At 46.5% G+C, this 21,522-nt stretch overlaps 1 long non-coding RNA gene across 1 annotated transcript; it reads left to right on the plus strand.

The window, feature by feature from the left end:
• Window positions 1-2,919: 2,919 nt before the first annotated feature.
• On the plus strand, window positions 2,920-8,991 carry LOC123388183. The gene is made up of 2 exons (XR_006602744.1): window positions 2,920-3,515; window positions 8,772-8,991. It is a non-coding gene; the product is annotated as an uncharacterized LOC123388183 (long non-coding RNA).
• The last annotated feature ends 12,531 nt before the right edge of the window (window positions 8,992-21,522 follow it).

Below are 21,522 nucleotides of genomic sequence, written 5' to 3' on the forward strand. Positions count from 1 at the left end.
CGCAACCTAGCACTATTGATACCTGGTGGGTGATTCTGTGCTGTGGGGCTGTCCTGTGCCCTGCAGGACAGTTAGCAGCATCTCTGGTCTCTAGCCACTAGATGCCAGCAGCACTCCCCCCCAAGTGGTGAGCACCAAAAATGTCACCAGATATTGTTCAGTCGGCCCTGGGAGCAAAACTCCTTGCCTCCCAGCCCCAGTTTTAAAACCACTGCTTTGGCCGATTCCATTCAGCATCATTGATTTAAGTTATTTGTAGAAGCTGAAGGCTCTGAAGTTAATGTCTTTAATCCTAACCCACCCTTGGGCTGAGAATCACATGGCCAACTGCTTGCAGCATATTTCTCCATGAATATGTAATAGGAGTCTTATTTTCACCATGATTTCTATCCTGCTACCTCCTCAACCTGCTCCTGTCCCAGTCTCCCCATCTTAGTAAACAGCATCCCTACCTCCTACTTGCTAAAGCCTCAGCCCCTAGGATAAATTCCCCCTTTCCCTTTTCTCGTATCTAATCCATCAGCAAAACCAACTGATTTGACCTCCAAAACAGAAGTCAGATTTGCTCACTGCTCTTTATATCCACTGCTCCCATTTGAATCCAAACCCTGAAATTTTTTTTTGCACTTCAGACACTGTTAACAGTCATTGGTCCCACGACTACACCTACACAGATATTTTACAAGATCGATAATCACTGCCAAGTTGCCAAATCCAATGATTAATCCTCAGATCCAAATGACTCAACCTGTCAGTCCTATAGACATAGAAGTCCCTCCACTTCTCTGGAAATATTCTATCTTTTTCATCGTGATGTTGGCTCTCCCTTCCTCTTCCACACTGGTCAGTGATGATGGCTCCTTTCCTGGCTGGGTTTTATTGAGCTTCCTGACCTTTAGACATCAGTCCTGTGCTCTGGGACTCGGACCTTCTGCTTGAGTTTTCTGTTGTGTTAAAAAAAAAATTCAGCTGAGTACATTTTAAAGAACCTATTGGCTTTATTCAATGATTCATGAAACGGGCAGCATCCTGCTTGCAGACTGAAAGGAGCTGGGAGGAGCAGTACAAAATGAAAGACTTTTATAGGCAGAAGAGAGGAGGAGCAAGGAAGTCACGTCAGGCAAACAAGGCAGGTTGGTTATGGCCAGGTGACTTGGCTTCTGGGGATGGCAGGTGTCCGAGGGAGTGGGGATCAGGTGGTGTCTGCTTGCCTGGGCTCAGATTCCATTTCTGGGACAGCTGAAATCATAATTAAGTCTGGTTTGGGGGACATGGGGCTTAGCATAAGCAACTCCATTTTGGGCCTCTTGTTTTGTTTTTAATAGTTACTTCATAACAAATAATAACAAGTTTAGTAACTTTAAACAGCTCAGTTTACTATCCTACCATCTCGAGCTGTCAGGAGGCCAGACACAGCTTAACCAGGGTCCTCAGCTCTGGGTCTCACTCAAAGGAGGAGAGAAGGCGCCCACCAAGCTGTGTTCTCACGTGCAGGTTCCACTAGGGAAGGCTCTGCTTCCAAACTCACTCGGGTTATTGGCAGAACTCATTTCCTTGTAGCTGTGTGATTTGGGGGGCAGCCCATGCTGGGGCGGGCCAGGGAGATTCTCCAGCCTGTTAACTGGAAACCATCCTCAGCCCCCAGAGTCTGCTTGCAGTTTCATGCCATATAACTCTCTCCACAGGTGATTCTGAACTCGTCTCTTTGCTTCTTCAAGTCCAGGACAGCCTCTCACTCCAATCAGTAAAACAGTCTGATTTAATATAATGAGATCATAATAGTAACATCTTCTTACCTTGCCAAATTCTACTGGTTAAAAGCAAGTCCTAAGTCCCATACACACTCCCATCCATACTCACAGGACAAATACCAGGGGACAGATATCATGAAGCTGCCATATCATGTTTCCAAACACACCTCTGTCCATACTCACTGCGTAGGTAAGCCCACTTCTTCTCAGAGCTTGAACCCTATATCCTAACGGTGCTCATATTTGTGCCTCCAGCCTGGACCTCACCCATGAATGCCAGACTCGTGTGTTCAGCTGCTGGTGGGGCATCCCCATGTGGATTCAGCCACCATCTCCAAAACCAAACACCTGTTGCCCATCAAACTTGCTTCTCCCGTCGTCTTTCCCATCTTAGCAAGTGGTAACGTCACTGTTCCATGGCCTCGGGCCCCCAAAATTGTAAAATCATCCCAACTCTTGTCTTTTCCGCACACTCCACTCTTAATATATTTACAAATCCTGTGTGTTTTGTCTTCAATATACACCCAGAATCTCCCCCCTTCTCCCCACCCCTGCATCTACTGCTCTGGTCTGGGCCAATACCCCTTCTCACCCAAATCAGTGGTCCTAAACCAGGAGAGTTTTGTGTACCTGCTCCCCCCAAGGGGATTTTGACAGGGTCTGGACACACTTTTCGTTGTCACAACTTGAGAGTGGGAAAGGGCACTCCTGCGATCTAGTGGTTGGTGCACAGGACAGCTCCCCATAACAAAAATTACTGTGGCCCCAAATGTCAGCAGTATAGAAATCTCAGTCTACATTAATGCAAGTAGCATCCCCACCCCACAACCCCGCAAGTCCGTTCTGCACACAGCAGCCTGAGTGATTCTTTTCTTTTCTCTTTAAGATTTTATTTATTTATTTGACAGAGCGAGAGAGAGATCCATGTAGGCAGAGAGGCAGGCAGTGGGAAAGGGAGAATCAGGCTCCCTGATGAGCAGAGAGCCCAATGCGGGGCTCGATGCCAGGACCCCGAGACCATGACCTGAGCTGAAGGCAGAGGCTTAACCCACTGAGCCACCCAGGCGCCCTGATCCTTTTCTAATCTAAATCAAGTCAAGCCTCTTCAAAACCATCCAAGCTCTTCTCATCTGGCACAAAGTTAAAGGAAATCTTTACAATGGCCTTCAAGACTTTATGTGATCTGACCCCACTACCTTCCTTACGTACCTCCTACTGAAAGACCCCTTTCCCCTTGCTAAAGGCTTGTTTAAGTAACCTGATGTCCCCACAGCACCCCCTCTCCCCTTGCTGAAGGCTTGATTGTCCCCATAGCCGGATGGCAACACATACCAGGATGTCTATTGTCTGTGATCACCCGGTCTGTCAAAAGAAAAGACAAATGAGGAATAGAGTGTACCTGGGACTTTCCAGAGTGCTGAGGCAAGGCCCGCCAGAACAAACGGCTGTGTTCTTGCCTTAAACCCAACACCTGACTAATTAACCAATCAGATCCCTGTAACCATGCATCTGCTTCTGTAAGCTTGCTTCCCGCCACCCCAACCCTGCCCTATATAATCTGCTCCCCAACTAAGGCCGGTGCGCTCAGCCCACAAAGGCTGATGCGTCCGCAGGCGCCTGTGTAACCAATAAACCTCTTGCAATTTGCATCCAGTGGAGGCGTGCTGTTTGATTCTTGGGTGCGGCTCCAGGGTCTTTCATTTGGAGGTCCCACCAAGATCTCTTGAAGTCCCACCCAAGACTCTAGCCGGTCCCCACCAGGAGGTAAGCTGGCCAGTATCCGTGTCTCTGGCATTCGTGTCTCTGTCTGTTTGTCTGTTTTTCTGTTCCGTACATCAACGTTGTTGCTCCGTATTTTTGGGCAGGCTGAGAAGGAGTTGACGAACTCAGACTTCTCCCCTGCTGCAACCGAGGGATGCCTCGGGGGTTTCAGTTTACTCAGGGGGACGCCTTGGGGTTTCCGAAGAGGGCCATTATCTTGGGCCACCAGTCGGTCAGAGAGGATCTCGCGTTCCTCCTGACCATAACCCGTAGTCTCGATTTCTGAACCGAACCCACACAGCAATTTCTATTTTTGTCTCTTCTGTCCAGGCTGTCCTGTCGACGTCCTAAGTGTCTATATGTTCTTTGTATCAGTTATGAAGGTAACATTCTGTTTAGGGAAAAATGTCTGATCCGTTTGAATCTGAGGAATGCCTGACTGTATGAATGTTTATGTGGCTCCACTGCCTTTGGCTATGGAGTCTGAGTGGGCTGCACCCTCAGTCTCACGGAGCGTCATACGGCATAACGGTCATCTACTCCATGGAGTAGCCTGGTCCGGGGTTTATACGGATAGACCTTAGCTAAGACCCTCCTAAGTTCCCGCGAGGGACGCGAGCAGGACAGCACCTGAAAGGTCCCCCTCCCCTTGTCTGCAACATCATACATATCGGAAGGAAATATAAAAGATAGGTATTAAGAACTAAAACCAGATTCAATGAGTCAGCTAGTAAATTTCCTCCTGACATATTGGATAATAATTATGTAAATAAGCCTTCTTCTAGTAAACCCAGGTTGCTGGGCCATCCCTAGCAAAGGGGACTCTGCCTTTATTTCTCTCTGTTTCTTTTCTTTTTTTTTTTTTAAAGATTTTATTTATTTATTTGACAGAAATCACAAGTAGGCAGAGAGGCAGGCAGAGAGAGAGAGAGGAGGAAGCAGGCTCCCTGCTGAGCAGAGAGCCCGATGCGGGACTCGATCCCAGGACCCTGAGATCATGACCTGAGCCGAAGGCAGCGGCTTAACCACTGAGCCACCCAGGCACCCCTCTCTCTGTTTCTCCTAATAGATGTGGGAGCTTCTCCCTCACTCACTTCCTATGTTGATGGCTATAACTGAAGCCAACTGGGGTTGGTCTGACTCGGGACAGAGACTATAGGGAATATTCCCAAGCAGCTGCCGAAACTCTTTGTTTCGGGGAGGTTTCCCTGTGTTCTCTGGCCTGACTTGGACTGCCTACCCCCTCCCCCCTGGCTAATGAAAAAGCATGGCATCTGCTCCTCTGTTGGGGCTTAGGAGTTCCAAAACTGGGAATCCTTTCTCTGCCTCCTGGCAACACTTTCTTTCTTCTGTTTCCCTCTTCTCCTATTTCTATACCAACGTATGTGCAGCCTGCATGACTGGCCTCTAGATCATGCACCACAGCTCCTTCTCTCTTCACTGTCAAGGAGCAAGAAGAGCACCCCCTGGACCTAACACCCCCTCACTCCAGATCTTCCCAACCATGTCTCAGGTAAACATTCAAAGTGGAGTGGGTCCAGATGGAACGTAAATCAGTGTTGGAACTAAGTTAAGTTTGTTGGTTTAATTAAAATAAGACCTGTCTTTTAAGTTATCAGCAGTAAATGTGAAACTTCGAAGTTTACTGAAGGTCAAATAAGCTCATGTTATTTATTAAAATTTGTTAGCAAAGAAATAACTAAACTAGTGGTTAATTGTCTGTCTCAAAGTTCTAATGGGTAATTGCTGAAGTCGCTTTCAAAGTCTTTGATAATCTGAAAGCTTTAAAGTTTTGCTTGGATGACAAATAAAATTGAATTATAAACATCTAGGTCTTAACCAAGCAGGATAAAATGCTAGGTCATTAATTACTGGAGATAGGTTTGTGCTTTTGACTTCTTACTGCAAAGAAACTAAGAGTATTTAAATCTGTTGGTAAACTTGTTTGCCACTTAACTGATTCATAAATTTGCCACCTGAAGAATTCTGTTGTGTAACAGTTCACAATTGGTTAATACTTAGTCTTCACTAGAGATTAAGGGGTTGCTAAGAGTATCAAATTCTGCTTAGTGTAACTAAGACTGATGGAAATAAGGGAAACTCTGTAGGAAAGTAGATGATAAGTAAAAAAATTTAAGGAATGGGAATACATTTTGTTGAAGGTAAGGGAAGGTAATTTTATCCTAAATGAGATGGTTTTTTTAGAAAGAAATGGCTTAGGACAGGACCTGAATGCAAAGTAAAGTTATAAAAGATTTATAAACCCCAGCCAAATCTGCTCAGCTAAAAGGAATTTTAGCTATGGTCAGCTGACCACCCAGCACTAAAATAGACTAAAAAACCTCTTGGTTTTTTGGCAAAAGTACATTACATTAGTACAAGACTAAAATTCTCTATTCAAAGGACAAAGTTTTCTTAGATTAATTGATCTCCTGTTATGGGAGTGTAAGTGATTTTCTCTTTGCCTGCCCAGAAAAACCAGTTTCTATGTTTTGTTTTATCAGGTGTTTAACATCCCTAATTATATTTAGGCATGTGCTTCAAAACTTTCTGAGATCTTAGCAAATGTTGACAAGATTTAAATTGTCAAATCTCTTTAACTCAGGCTTTTCCTTAATATATAAAGTTGCTCATGAAATACTACTGAACCGATGATAAACCTTGGATTACATTTGGGAAAATACTATAACTATTCTAGAGATTCTACGCACTTCCTAAAGTTTTAATGTTTTGAGAGATCATCGCTTGATACTGTAATTATGGAAATGTTATGTATCACAAAAATAACCTGATTTCCTTGCAGCTAAATTGTAAACTCCCGTGTCTCTTTAGCTTTAACCATATCCATTCTGAGTTTTTGTCATTTATAATTGTTTTAATTCTCTTGTAAAATGAGTTTTATTTTCAAGGAGATTCCTATAAAGGACTTTCAGGACAAATACAGATATTCGATATACTTGAAAATCCTAAAACTGAAATGGGTAAAAATTTCCAAAACTGACTAAAGCTGCATTCACTAGATTTGGTAACATGGGACTAAATGAACTAAAAAATTATAATGTTATATCTCTTAATGTTTTGTCTTACTTTAAACATTGCTGGTTCTCTCTGATGTTTGCTCTTCCAGACTAGGGATACTTCCTCCTAGTTATCTGTAACTTATAGAGATGTAAAAGTGCTCATTTATAAAAGAGCTCAAAGCATTCAAGCTTTTCTCTCTATCTGAACCCTCTGCAACCAAAAGGTCTCAGTAAGTAAGCATTCTTCCATGACAATCAGTCATTTGCATAAGTCCAAAAAGAATCTGTTCTCCTTGTAACAGGAAAGAATTGGAAACACGGTTTATTTTACCAAGGCTTTGTCTGGAATGTCATATTTAAAAAGACTCGGATATAACCAGATAGTTTAAAGGAACTAAGGTTGACTTTATAAAACCTAGAGCCATAAAGCCCCTTGGGACTGTTGACCTGGTACCTTGCTTAAAGAGTTCCCAGCAGCCTCACCAGGTGAGTAAAGAATGTCACTCCTTGGTAGGTGCGGTCTCAGAAGAGGAATTCCCCAATGAGAAATTCGCCCAAATCGACAGGTATTGCAGGCATGCCTGATGGCCAGTACAGGGCTTGGCTTCTGGCCCAGGGAGGCTACTAAAAGTTCAACCTAGAGATTCCTTATTAAAAGTTCCAGCAAAGCAGATGCTAAAAGATCTATTGATCACACTTAATTGTTATTGCTGAGCTTATGTAAATAATAGGCCAAGTTTGTCAAAACTAAACTTGTTTCACAAGTGAATTAGTCCTGATTTGGCTATCTCTGTAAATGAGGGTTATTTTAGAGAAAAAAATTCTATTTTAGTAACACACCTTTATGGATGTTAAATTCTAGATTTGATTGTCTTTAAATGTTTGTTTCCCTAAGCTAAACAATTTGAGGTAAACTTCAGAGAACTTGTACAATAGCTTCTTTAGTCAATCTTATTATTTTGTGGGGATATTAGCAGACTCCATGGCACATGATTAAACAACTGGAATAATGAAATTGCCTAAAAGCCAGCATACTGCACTCTTCTCCCACTTGACAATGATCCCCTGTAATTAGGATATTGTTAAGGTTGGACCACTCAAAGGTCTTCTTATTGGTTTCATCCCTTAGTCATATTTATCTAGAGGCCACCTCCATTGAGGTGCAATTGCAAACAAATGCTTTAGCAAAACCTAAAACAGCCCTCATAAAAGAGCCTCAAAGCTCACTATGGGACAGTCCCTAATTGTAATAATGTCACATCAGGTCCAGATTTGTCTTAGTAGCCAAAGGCCACCAACGGATGATGGAGGCCAACTTATTAAATACTGGGCTACACTAACAGAGATGCCAGAAATAAAACTTAAAATTTGTCAAACTTTAAACCTAGTTACCTGTATGGCTGAACCTGACCACTGTACTTCTTTCTCTATAGAGCAAAAATGTTCAGAGATTATTAATCTAGCTTATTCTATATGGCCAGGTTAAAGATGCCCCTGTTAAAATTACAAATGACAGTTGGTTTTCTGATGAAAATAGTTTTCATAGAAAGAAGAAGAAAAGTTAGGTGTGCCATAGTGCTCACTAGAACCTTGCAATTGCCAAAGCCTAAGAATTAACATTTATACTGACTCCAAATATGCCTTCCTGGTACCACATGCCCATGGAGCTATTTGGAAGAAAAGGGGATTTTCCTGGAATCATGGGCGCATTACTAAAACCATTACAACTCCAGCTAATCTCCCCTACTTGAGACAAAGATGGACACGATCTGTTTTTAAATGGTATGATCACTTAGCATTCATTTTTGTTCCATCTGCGGGACTAGGGGATATCATGTGGCATGAAGAAGCCCTTAATAAATATACTACAAAGGCACTCAATGATTCACTAAATAGCATCTCCCAGCTTAATACCGAAGTGTCACAGATACGCAAGGCAGTCCTACAAAATAGGATGGCCTTAGATGTCCTGACAGCAGCCCAAGGTAGCACATGTGCAATTATCAAGACAGAATGTTGTGTGTATATCCCAGACTATCACAAAAATGTCACAGGACTAATAAAAGATATGAATACCCAAATTAAGGCCTACAAGATCCTTCTCTCTCTCTCAGTAAATGGTTAAGTTCCTGGTTTAAAGGAGGACTATGACCGAATCTCCTTTTCGGGCTTCTCATTCTTATCGCCTTATTAACCTTAATATGTTGCTTTGTTCCATGTTTCTCTACTTGGTGTCGAGACTCCATTGCTACAATGACTACACCACGACAGATGATCCTTGTCGCGCTCAAGAACACCTCTTCGCTGTCAGCGCTGGATTCAGCTGCCTCCACCTTTTGAAACTCCCTTATACATTCCTACCCTGATTAATATTAACCCCAGTAGGGAGGGACAGCTCTACGCCCCTATTCAGCACGAAGAAGTTATAGAAGATGAGACCTTCCACCTTCAACCACCTTAAAAATTTAAGGGTCTTTAAAAGCTGGCGCCTGGCATCCCCCCTTCACCCGCTCCCCTCCATATGTGTAGCATTCCTCAGGCACCCCTGGCTGCCATAAAATGATAAATAGTTGAATTGCTAAGATCACAATCCTGTAAGATAGGAGCCTCCCTTGGTTTGCAAATGTCCTTGAGATTACAACAAAGAAGTTACCTTATCAATAGCCCATTTTTCAGTCGGCCCTTGTATCTTAAATAAACTTGTACAGTTTGTAAAAGATCGCTTGTCAGTAATCCAGACAATGGTACTGACACAGCAATATCAACTAATTAAACAAACCGGCTCTCAAACTGACTTACTTCATAAACAAAGCGAATGGATATAGGATTCTATCCATGATAAAGAAAAAGGGTCTCCCCTTGCTAAAGGCTTGTTTAAGTAACCTGATGTCCCCACAGCACCCCCTCTCCCCTTGCTGAAGGCTTGATTGTCCCCATAGCCGGATGGCAACACATACCAGGATGTCTATTGTCTGTGATCACCCGGTCTGTCAAAAGAAAAGACAAATGAGGAATAGAGTGTACCTGGGACTTTCCAGAGTGCTGAGGCAAGGCCCGCCAGAACAAACGGCTGTGTCCTTGCCTTAAACCCAACGCCTGACTAATTAACCAATCAGATCCCTGTAACCATGCATCTGCTTCTGTAAGCTTGCTTCCCGCCACCCCAACCCTGCCCTATATAATCTGCTCCCCAACTAAGCCCGGCGCACTCAGCCCACAAAGGCTGATGCGTCCGCAGGCGCCTGTGTAACCAATAAACCTCTTGCAATTTGCATCCAGTGGAGGCGTGCTGTTTGATTCTTGGGTGCGGCTCCAGGGTCTTTCACTACCACTTGCCATCCTGCTCATTTTTTGCCCAGCATTATTGGTCGCCGTGTCATTCTTTAAACACACCAGATGTGCTCCCACCTCGGGCTTACTGTTTGCTTTGTGTGGGATGCTCTTCTCCAAACAGCACAACTGCTCATTCCTTAATTTCCTCCAAGTCTTTCCTCAAATGAGGGAGACTTCCCTGACACAGTCCCATAGAAAATACCAACCTGCTTCCCTATACCCCACACCCCATGTCGACTCACTCAGCTTAGTTTCCTTCCTACCCCACATCAACCCCTGATATGTATGTATATTTATTTGCTTCATTTCTCACTCAACAACTAAAATGAAAACTCCAAGAGGACATCAAATTATTTTGTCTCTTGTTAACTATTCTGTCTTTAGGGCTTAGAACAGTACCTGACACATAGTAGATGTTCCGTAAATATTGGAGAATGATTTGTTACTATTTTTGCCTTTTCTCTATCCATTCTTTACACAGCAGCCAAAATTGACATTTTAAAAATGCAAAAGGAATTCCATGACCACCCTCCACCCACCAGTGTAAAACCCTTCAACGGCTTTTCATTGTGCTCAAGCCGCAGCTGACATTCTACAGCCCAGGCCAGATTAAGATTTCAGAGTTCTTAATCACTGGAAAGACGATGGTGTTGTCACCACAAGAGACATTTAAGTATTTTTGAAGATTAGATCCCAAAGTAAGTGTGCTAAAAGCCTAGCAATATCCGATTTCACAAACTCAGATTTCATAAAGTCTCATTAGTCTTCTCACCTTGTGTAAGTTTAATCTTTCCTCAGCCCCCTTTTCTCTTCTGTTTCAGGCACTCACCATACTTTGCCAGAATGACCATAACGGCCTTCCAACCTGTCATATCATCTTCAGGAATATGCCCCTTTCCCTTCCCTCCTCACACCAATTCATTCTCTAAACCTATTCTAAGATGATCACTCTAAAATGTGCATCTCACTGTGTCCTTCCCCTACAGGAACTTACTCAATAGCTCCTAAGGACGTGTGAATTTCCTTGGTGTGGTATTTTTACAAGACCCTTTGCTTGCAAGTGGCAGCAATCCAAAGAAAACTGGAGGAACCAAAAGGGAAAAGCAAGCAAACAAACAAAAAACAAAGGAATGTCCAGTTTCCTGTAGGGATGGATACCACAGGAGTTCATAAAAATCCAAAAGAAGATGGGGCACCTGGGTGGCTCATTGGGTTAAACCTCTGCCTTCGGCTCAGGTCATGATCCCAGGGTCCTGGGATCGAGCCCCACATCGGCCTCTCTGCTCTGCAGGGAGCCTGCTTCCTCCTCTCTCTCTGCAAAACAGTTTTCTATTTGTCCATGTCTCATGTTTACTCGTCTCCATATGGCTGCTTTCTTTTCTGGTCAGACTCTTCAAGTGTCCAGGAAGATGGCCATGGCCAGCTCCTGAATCCCATCCAGCAAGGCCAGTCACTCGCCTAAAGAGAGAACCTTGCCTTTCTCTGATTGACTTACTACACTTAGCATAATAACCTCTAGTTCCATCCAAGTCATTGCAAAAGGCAAGATATCATTTTTGATGTCTCCATAGTATTCCTGTGTATAAGTGTGTGTGTGTGTGCCTCTGTGTGTCTGTGTTTCTGTGTGTAAAGAGGACCTGGCTATGCCATCGTGGGTGGAAATACCGCAAGCAGGATCAGGCTGATGAGGGGATAGACATCTGGTGGGCAAGTCATGTTCACACCCCAGTTTAAGGCTGGTTAAGTGGGAATACCCTTCTGCCCAGGGTTTATCCTGACACCGTGAAGAGATGGGTACATGACCCAGGAGCAGGGCTAACCCTAACAGTAACCACTAACCCTGACCCTGACACTGACTGTGAGCCTGCCCCAAATGCTAAACCAAGCCCTGACCCGACCCTGAACCTGAACCTGACTGTGATCCTGACCTGAACCCTAAACCTAAACCTAAGCCTGACACTGACCCTGATGTGGACCCTAAACCTAAACCTAACTCTGGCATTACCGTAACCATAACTCATACCTACCCATGACCCTGACCCTGAACCTAATCCTAACCCTGACGCTGACCTAACCCTGACGCTAACCCTAACCCTGACCGTGACTGTGAGCCTGACCTTAACCCTAAAAATAAAGGTAACTCTAACCATGACCCTAATATGGACCCTAAAACTAAACCTAATGCTGACCCTAACACTAACCCCTACCCTAAACCAAACCCTAACCCTGACCTTACACTAACTATATAACTAACTATATAACCATAACCCTACTTCTAACTCTAACCCAAACCCCAATCCCAAACCCTACCGCCAAAACCTAACTGTGACACTGAACCGAACATTGACCCTAAACCAAGCCTGACCCTACACCTGACCTTGGCCCTCACCTTCACCTGACCCTGACCTTGACCCTAATCCTAACCATGACACTAACACTGACAACTACATAACCCTGTCCCTGACCCGAATGTGGACTTTAAACCAATACCTGAACCTCACCCTAAACCTGACACTGGCGCTAAACATCACCCTGACCCTGACCCAGACATGACCATAAACCTAACCTGACCCTTACAGTGACCCCGACCCTGACCTGAACACTAAACCTGATTCTGACTGTGAGCCTGACCCTAACACTAAACCTAAATGTAACCCTGACCCTGACACTAATACGGGCCCTTCCACAAATCCTATCACTGAACCCAACACTAACACTAAACCCTAACCCTTTCACGGACCCTGACCCTAACAAGTTCTAACCCTAACCGTCAACCAAACACTAACCCTAACACTAACCCTAACTTTAACCATAACCCTGACCCTATACCTGAGTATGATCATAACCTTAACCCTGAACTTTGCCTATAACAGACCCTGACCCTATACCTGACCCTGGCCCTGAGCCTAAACCTAAACATGACCCTAACAATGACCACTACATAACCCTGTCGCTGACCTGAATGTGGACTTTAAACCAATACCTGATCCTGCCCGTAAAGCTGACACTGGCCCTAGACTTCACCCTGACCCTGACCCAGGCAAACACCATAAACCTAAACCTGACCATAACAGTGACCCTGACCCTGACCCTATCAATAACCCTGACACTGAATGTGAGCCTGACACTAACTCTAACCCTAAACGTAACCCTGAGCCTGACACTAACACGGGCCCTGACCCGAAACTTAAAGCTGAACCTAACACTAAAACTAACCCCTAACATTATCGCTGACACTGACCCTAACCTGGTCTAACCCTAAACCTCAACCTACCTAGCCCTAACCCTAGCCCCACTTTAACAATAACCCTGACCCTCTCCCTGACCCTGATCATAACCCTAACTCTGAACTTTGCCTATGTCAGACCTTAACCTTAAACCTGACCCTGGCCTTGCCCTGAACAGTGACCCTAACCAAGACTGTAAACCTAAATCTGACCCAATCCGTGATCCTGAACAGAATCTTAACCCTAAAGCTAACCCTGATTCTGAACCTACTCATAAAACAGAACCTAAATATAAAGCTGACCTTACCATAACCATGAACCTAACCCTGACCCTGACCCTAACGCTGACACTAAACCTGTCCCAAACCTAACCCTGACCTGACAAGAACCTTGCCCCCAAACCAAAATTGGAACCTAACCCTAAATTGGACCATGAACCTGAACCTGACCCTAAACCTAACCGTCACCCTAACACTGACCCTGACCCTGACTCTGACCATAACGCTAACTGTGACCCTACTGTGAACCTGACCCTAAACCAAACGATGAACCTAACCCTAACCCGGACCCCTACCCTAAGTCTTACGCTAACCCTGACTCAAATGAAGTCTAACCCTAACCCTGATCCTAAGTCTTTCTTAACTCTAACCCTAACACTAACCTAGTCTAAACCCAGCTCTGTTCCCTCCAGCGGGGACAACAGCTGCACCCAGGCCTCCCAGGGGATGGGGGGAGGCTGTATGGGGGTCATTGGATTGGCACTGCATTGAGTGGAGGGTGAGCCTTGAGCAGCTTGGGGATGGGTGGCTCAGGGAGCTCTGGTGCAGTAGGAAGTTCGGTAAGGAGCCCACAGGCAGTGGTGACCTCACTTCCCTAACAACAGAAACCAACAGAATTGGAACCCACGTAATCAGGCACCCCATTACAGAGAAAACCCCCCAGCCCAGCTCATTTCAAAGCATATCCTAAAGGAAGCGACATGTTCCTCTGCTGTCTGAAGCCGATAGGATGCAGGGAGAAGAGAGCTCGCCTGCCAGACACGTCCCCTACCTGGCAGGTCATATCAGGTTTCCCCAATGCCCAAGGCCCTTTGGCTAATAAAATCAAAGGGTGACACCAGGGGGCTCAGGGTCAGAGAGTCCCACACATTCTGATCCACTGGTGTAGCCCTAGGTCTCCTCCCAGTCACTGTGTGTGTGTGTGTGTGTGTGTGTGTGTGTGTGCCTCTGGGTGTCTGTGTGTTTGGGTGTAAAGAGGACCTGGCCATGCCATCAAGGGTGGAGATGCCCCAAGCAGGATCAGGCTGATGAGGGTTTAGACGTCTGGTGGGCATGTTATGTTCACACCCCAGTTTAAGGCTGGTTAAGTGGGATCGGGTGTAGGGTCTACACCCTTCTGCCCAGGGTTTATCCTGAGACCCTGAACGGATGGGTCCATGATGCAGGAGCGGGGCTAACCCTAACAGTAACCACTAACCCTGACCCTGACACTGACTGTGAGCCTGCCCCCAACCCTAACCCAAACCCTGACCCTGATCCTGACCCTGACCATGTCTGTGGTCCTGACCTGAACCCTAAACCTAAACCTAAGCCTGACACTGACCCTGATGTGGACCCTGAACCTAAAACTAACGTTGATATTACTGTAACCAAGACTTATTCCTAACCATGACCCTGACCCTGACCCTAATCCTAACCCTGACGCTGACCTAACCCTGACGCTAACCCTAACGCTGACCGTAACTGTGAGCCTGACCCTAACCCTAAACCTAAAGGTAACTCTAACCATGACCCTAATACGGACCCTGAACCTAAACCTAATGCTGACCCGGACCCTAACACTAAACCCTACCCTAAAACAAACCCTCACCCTGACCTAACGATGTCTAACCCTAACCCTAACCATAACCCTACTTCTAACTCTAACCCTAACCCCAATCCCAAACCCTACCGCCAAAACCTAACTGTGACACTGAACCGAACATTGACCCTAAACCAAAGCCTGACCCTAAACCTGAACCTGGCCCTGACCTTCACCTGACACCTCCCTGACCCTAATCCTAACCATGACACTTACACTGACCACTACATAATCATGTCCCTGACGCGAATGTGGACTTTAAAGCAATACCTGAACCTGAGCCTAAACCTGACACTGGCGCTAAACATCACCCTGACCCTGACCCAGACCATGACCATAAACCTAACCCTGACCCTAACAGTGACCCCGACTCTGACCTGAACACTAAACCTGATTATGACTGTGAGCCTGACCCTAACACTAACCCTAAAGTAACCCTGACCCTGACACTAACACGGGCCATCCCCCGAATCCTATCACTGAACCTAACCATAACACTAACCCCTAACCCTACCACGGACCCTGATCCTAACAAATTGTAACCCTAACCATCAACCAAACACTAACCGTAACACTAACCCTAAACTTTAACAATAAACCTAACCCTATACTTGACTATGAACATAACCCTAACCCTGAACTTTGCCTATACCAGACCCTGACCATATACCTGACCCTGACCCTGAGCCCAAACCCAACCATGGCCCTAACACTGACCACAACATAACCCTGTTGCTGACCCGAATGTAGACTTTAAACCAATACCTGATCCTTACCGTAAACCTGACACTGGCCCTAGACTTCACCCTGACCCTGACCCAGGCGAAGACCAGAAACCTAACCCTGACCTAACAGTGACCCTGAACCTGACCCTAACAATAAACCTGACACTGAATGTAGGCCTGACCCTAACTCTAACCCTAAACATAACCCTGACCCTGACACTAACACGGGCCCTGACCCGAAACCTAACGCTGAACCTAACCCTAAAACTAACCCCTAACATTATCCCAGACACTGACACTAACCCGGTCTAACCCTAACACTCAACCTACCTCTAACCCTAACCCCACTTTAAGAATAATCCTGACCCTCTCCCTGACCCTGATCATAACCCTAACTCTGAACTTTGCCTATGTCAGAACTTAAACTTAAACCTCACCCTGGCCTTGAACTTAACACTGACCCTAACCTTGACTGTAAACCTAACTCTGACCCAATCCATGATCCTGAACAGAATCTTAACCCTAAAGCTAAAGCTAACCCTGATTCTGAACCTACTCATAAAACAGAATCTACACATAAAGCTGACCTTATCATAACCATGAAACTAACCCTGACCCTGACCCTAACCCTAACCCTAACCCTAACCCTGACACTACACCTGTCCCAAACATAACCCTGACCCTGACATGAACCTTGCCCCCAAACCAAAATTGAACCTGACCCTATATCTAACCATGACCCTGTACTTGACCCTAAACCTAACCGTCACACTAAAACTGACCCTGACCATGACTCTGACCGTAACGATAACCGTGACCCTACTGTGAGCCTGACCCTAAACCTAAACATGAACCTAAACCTAACCCTGACCCCTACCCTAAGCTTTATGCTAACCCTGATCCCAAGGACGTCTAACCCTAACCCTGATCCTAAGTCTTTCTTAACCCTAACCCTAACACTAACCTAGTCTTAACCCAGCTCTTTTGCCTCCAGCGGGGACAACAGCTGCACCCAGGCCTCCCAGGGGATGGGGGGAGGCTGTATGAGGGTGACTGGATGCGCTCTGCTTTGAGTGGAGTGTGAGCCTTGAGCAGCTTGGGGACCGGCGGCTCAGGGAGCTCTGGTACAGCAGGAAGTTCGGTAAGGAGCCCCCAGGCAGTGGTGACCTCACTTCCCTGAAGTCAGAGGCCAACGGAATTGGAACCAACGTATCCAGGCACCCCAATACAGAGAAAATCCCCCTGCCAGCTCATTTCTAGGCACATCCTGAAGGAAGTGACATGTTCTTCTGCTGTACTGAAGCCGAGAGGATGCAGGGAGTAGAGAGCTCGCCCGCCAGACACGTCCCCTCCCTGGCAGGTTATATCAGGATTCCCCAACACCTCTGGCCCTTTGTCTAATAAAATCAAAAGGTGACACCAGGGGGCTCAGAGTCAGAGAGTCCCACACCTTCTGATCCACTGGTGTAGCCCTAGGTCTCCTCCCCATCTCTGTGTGTGTGTGTGCCTCTGGGTGTCTGTGTGTCTTTGTGTAAAGAGGACCTGGCCATTCCATCGTGGGTGAGGATGCCCCAAGCAGGATCAGGCTGATGAGGGGTTAGACGTCTGGTGGGCAAGTCATGTTCACACCCCAGTTTAAGGCTGGTTAAGTGGTTCAGGTGGAGGGTGTACACCCTTCTGCCCAGGGTTTATCCTGAGACCCTGAAGGGATGGGTACAGGAGCGGGGCTAACCCTAAGAGTAACCACTAACCTGAACCTGACACTGACTGTGAGCCTGCCCCAAACCCTAAACCAAGGCCTGACCATGACCCTGACCCTGACCCTGACTGTGATCCTGACCTGAACCCTAAAACTAAGCCTGACACTGACCCTGATGTGGACCCTAAACCTAAACCTAACTCTGACATTACTGTAACCATAACTCATACCTACCCATGACCCTGACCCTGAACCTAATCCTAACCCTGACGCTGACCTAACCCTGACGCTAACCCTAACCCTGACCGTGACTGTGAGCCTGACCCTAACCCTAAACCTAAAGGTAACTCTATCCATGACCCTAATATGGACCCTGAACATAAACCTAATGCTGACCCTGACCTTAACATTAACCCCTACCCAATAGCAAACCCTAATCCTGACCTTACGCTGACTAACCCTACCCATAACCATAACCCTACTTCTAACTCTAACCGTAACCCCAATCCCAAACCCTACCGCCAAAACCTACTGTGACACTGAACCGAACATTGACCCTAAACCAAAGACTGACGCTAAACCTGACCCTGTCCATGACCTTCACCTGACCCTGACCCTGACCCTAATCCTAACCATGACACTAACAATGAGCACTACATAACCCTGTCCCAGACCTGAAAGTGGACTTTAAACCAATACCTGTTCGTGACCCTAAACCTGACAATGGCACTACACTTCACCCTGACCCTGACCCAGGCAAACAACATAAACCTAACCCTGACCCTAACAGTGACCCTGACCCTGACCCTAACACTAACCCTGACCCTGACTGTGAGCCTGACCCTAACTCTAAACCTAAACGTAACCCTGACCCTGACACTACACGGGCCCTGACCTGAAACCTAACGCTGAACCTAACCCTAAAACGAACCACTAACATTATCCCTGACACTGACCCGAACCCGGTCTAACCCTAACCCACAACCTACCTCTAACCCTAACCCTAACCCCACTTTAACAATATTCCTGACCCTCTCCCGGACACTGATCATAACCCTAACTCTGAACTTTGCCTATGTCAGACCTTAACCTTAAACCTGACCCTGGCCTTGACCTTAACACTGACCCTAACCCTGAATGTAAACCTAACTCTAACACAATCCGTGATCCTAAACAGAATCGTAACCCTAAAGCTAACCCTGATCCTGAACCTACTCATAAAACAGAACCTAAACATAAAGCTGACCTTACCATAACCATGAACCTAACCCTGACCCTGACCCTAACGCTGACACTAAACCTGTCCCAAACCTAACCCTGTCCCTGACATGAACCTTGCCCCCAAACCAAAACTTGAACCTGACCCTAAATCTGACCATGACCCTGAACCTGACCCTAAACCTAACCTTCACCCTAACACTGACCCTGAATCTGACCATAACGCTAACCCTGACCCTACTGTGAGCCTGACCCTAAACCTAACCATGAACCTAACCCCACCCTGACCCCTATCCTAAGCCTTACGCTAACCCTGACCACAATGACGTCTAACCCTAACCCTGATCTTAAGTCTTTCTTAACCCTAATTCTAACACTAACCTGGTCTAAACCCAGCTCTGTTCCCTCCAGCGGGGACAACAGCTGCACCCAGGCCTCCCAGGGGCTGGGGGGAGGCTGTATGGGGGTCATTGAATTGGCACTGCATTGAGTGGAGGGTGAGCCTTGAGCAGCTTGGGGATCGGCGGCTCAGGGAGCTCTGGTGTAGCAGGTAGTTCGGTAGGGCAGTGGTGACCTCACTTCCCTGAAGTCAGAGCCCAACGGAAATGGAACACACGTATCCAGGCACCCCATTACAGAGAAAACCCCCCTGCCCAGCTCATTTCAAGGCACATCCTAAAGGAAGCGACATGTTCTACTGCTGTACTGAAGCCGAGAGGATGCAGGGAAAAGAGAGCTCGCCGGTCAGACACGTCACCTCCCTGAAAGTCATATCAGGTTTCCCCAACGCCTCAGGCCCTTTGTCTAATAAAATCAAAAGGTGATATGAGGGGGCTCAGAGTCAGAGAGTCCCACACCTTCTGATCCACTGGTGTAGCCCTAGGTCTCCTCCCCGTCTCTTTCTCTGTGTGTGTGTGTGTGTGTGTGTGCCTCTGGGTGTCCATGTGTCTGTGTGTAAAGAGGACCTGGCCATGCCATCGTGGGTGGAGATGCCCCAAGCAGGATCAGGCTGATGAGGGTTTAGACGTCTGGTGGGCATGTTATGTTCACACCCCAGTTTAAGGCTGGTTAAGTGGGATCGGGTGTAGGGTCTACACCCTTCTGCCCAGGGTTTATCCTGAGACCCTGAACGGATGGGTCCATGATATAGGAGCGGGGCTAACCCTAACAGTAACCACTAACCCTGACCCTGACACTGACTGTGAGCCTGCCCCCAACCCTAACCCAAACCCTGACCCTGATCCTGACCCTGACCATGTCTGTGGTCCTGACCTGAACCCTAAACCTAAACCTAAGCCTGACACTGACCCTGATGTGGACCCTGAACCTAAACCTAACTCTGAGATAACCTAAATATGACTCATACCTAACCATGACCCTGACCCTGACCCTAATCCTAACCCTGATGCTGACCTAACACTGACCCTAACCCTAACCCTTACCGTGACTGTGTGCCTGACCCTAATCCTAATCCTAAAGGTAACCCTAACCCTGACTCTAATACGGACCCTGAACTTAAACCTAACGCTGACCCTGACCCTAACACTAACCCCTACCCTAAGCCAAACCCTCACCCTGACCTTACGCTGTCTAAACGTAACCCTCACGATAACATTACTTCTAACTCTAACCCTAACCCCATCCCAAAATTTTCCCCTAAACCTAAATGTGAACTTGAACCAAAGATAAAGCAAAGCCTGAACCAAAACCTGACCCAGGCCCTGACCTTCACCTGACTCTGACCCTGACTCTAATCCTAACCATGACCTTAACTGTGACCACTACATAACCCTGTCCCTGACCCGAATGAGGACTTTAAACCAATACCTGATCCTGACGCTAAACCTGATACTGGCCCTAAACTTCACCCTGACCCAGACCCAGACCATGACCATCAACCTAACCCTGACCCTAACAGTGACCCCAACGCAGACCTGAACACTAAATCAGAAACTGACTGTGAGCCTGACCCTTACTGTAACCCTAAACGTAACCCTGAACCTGACACTAACACGGGCCCTCTCTTGAATCCTATCGCTGAACCTAACCCTAACACTAACCCCTAACCCTACCTCAGACCCTGACCCTAACCAGGTCTAACCCTAACCCTCAAACTAACTCTAACCCTAACCCTAACCCTAAACTTTAACAATAACCATGACCCTATACCTGACTATGAACATAACCATAACCCTGAACTTTGCCTATACCACACCCTGACCCTAAACCTGACCCTGGCCCATACCCTAAACTTAATCATGACCCTAACACTGACCACTACATAAACTTGGCCCTGACCCGAATGTGGAATTTAGACCAATACCTGATCCTGACAATAAACCAGACACTGGCCCTAATCTTCTCCCTGAACCTGACCCAGGCCATGACCATAAACCTAACCCTGACCCTAACAGTGACCCTGACCCAGAACCTAACACTAACCCTGACACTGAATGTGAGCCTGACCCTAACTCTACCCCTAAACGTAACCCCGACCCTGACACTAACACGGGACCTCCGACGAATCCTATCGCTGAACCTAACCCTAACACTATACCCTAAACCTACCACGGACCCTGACCCTAACCAGGGCTAAACCTAATCCTCAACCTAACTCTAACCATAACACTAACCCTAAACTTTATCAATAACCCTGAACCTATAACTGATTATGCTAATAACCCAAACTCTGAACTTTGCCTAACCAGAACCAGACCCTAAACCTGACCCTGGCCCTGACCCTAAACCTAACCATGACCCTAACAATGACCACTACATAACCCTGTCCCTGACCTGAATGTGGACTTTAAACCAATACCTGATCCTGCTCGTAAACCTGACACTGGCCCTAGACTTCACCCTGACCCTGACCAAGGCAAAGACCAGAAACCTAACCCTGACCCTAACACTAACCCTGACACTGAATGT

This window comes from Mustela putorius, unplaced genomic scaffold (genome assembly GCF_011764305.1).
Source record: "Mustela putorius furo isolate JIRA1106 unplaced genomic scaffold, ASM1176430v1.1 tig00003893_pilon_pilon_pilon, whole genome shotgun sequence".
Taxonomy (NCBI): Eukaryota; Metazoa; Chordata; class Mammalia; order Carnivora; family Mustelidae; genus Mustela; species Mustela putorius.